The sequence below is a fragment of the Penaeus monodon genome, chromosome 34 (assembly GCF_015228065.2).
Source record: "Penaeus monodon isolate SGIC_2016 chromosome 34, NSTDA_Pmon_1, whole genome shotgun sequence".
Lineage (NCBI taxonomy): Eukaryota > Metazoa > Arthropoda > Malacostraca > Decapoda > Penaeidae > Penaeus > Penaeus monodon.
In genome coordinates, this window is record NC_051419.1 from 25,857,663 (window position 1) to 25,859,027 (window position 1,365).

The window sequence follows — 1,365 nt, forward strand, 5'->3', positions numbered from 1 at the left end:
GGGAAAAGTTTGAGTCTCACCTACTTGCTCAGAAAATTTTATGACATCGTATCGTATGAATTTGCCATCACATTATTTCCTCGTGTATGCGACTTTAAATTACGTGATCTTGTGACTTCTGTATCTTCATGCCTGCTGAGTGCCAGTGTGGTTCAAACTAGATATTACCATGATGAAGGGAAACGGACTTTTTGTGGCGGCGGTAGAGAGATAAATAAACTGATAAAAAAGCTTAGTGATATGATCTCAATGCTCTTTTATCTTCCACGCCACTTAGCTTGTTCTGAGCAGCATTCACAACAGACTCGCGGTTGAGGATATCGGGAAGGCGGGCAATTTATTCATCCAAATGGATGAATTACAGTAGATTATAATCGCCTTGAAGTTATTTAGATGAAGGTTGCTATAATGGCACGATTCAATGTGAAATTGACCCCAGGTATATCTGTTGAGGTAGAAGAGATCGTGAACACTGACTGTTGCCATGACAGTAACGTTGTTTTCAGCAGATTGGTAGCGTGGTGGAGGGAAAATCTAAGTTCGCACAGAATACAGCATTTATTTGCTACAAAGAATGATAAAATCGGCAAATCTACATGACAGGCAGAGTTTATTTAGAGAATTGCGAATTTCGAATTTCCAACAGGATACGAGAATGTAATACCTAAAGATTCCTTATGAAAGCTGTCTGCACAAGCTACATCAAAGACCTTAACACTTGCAACTATTGCCAGGTTTGTAAGCGGATGCCATTCCATCTGCCGTCTGCCTTTCAATCTGTCATGAGCTGACTGTGCTAGTCTTGCCCAAAGGCGCACCCAGGAATATTTTCCGGACCAAGGGGTTATAAAAATGATAAATCATCTCTAGAAAGAAAATTTAATATACGTCTCCATTACTTCTGTCAATTCTAAGTACAATTAAAAAAATATATTTACTTAAAGAAAACCTCACACATGACTACAAACAATATTATAAGTATGATAATTATTATACAGTAATTCATATATTCAGAGTCCTCAGCATCCGAGTGCGTCCAGGAATATTCTTGGTAACCCTGGAAGCTGCGCTGACTGACATCTTGTATCGAGACTACGAATCTACAGAGTAAAAAACAAACACCTGGATTGCTACAGTTATCACCTTGATATTATCTATCAATTCCGTAATCAGAAGTCCCATCAGGAAGTGACAATAAGTTTGCACATAAAAACGATACGATGGCCTGTGAACCAGTGGGTGGAACCTCACACTTGCACCTGCCTCACAGACCCTTCCCCGCCAGCCCTCCTGTAACCCGCCGCGCAGACTGGAGTGAGGGGTAGGGGAGGGAGGGGGGGGTCATAAACTTTAGATCGTGACAGA

At 41.0% G+C, this 1,365-nt stretch overlaps 1 protein-coding gene across 2 annotated transcripts in view; it reads left to right on the forward strand.

Moving 5' to 3' along the window:
• Positions 1-1,365, forward strand: part of LOC119594663 — a gene marked incomplete at its 3' end in the record, with an annotated part of 9,067 nt that overhangs the window by 969 nt on the left and 6,733 nt on the right.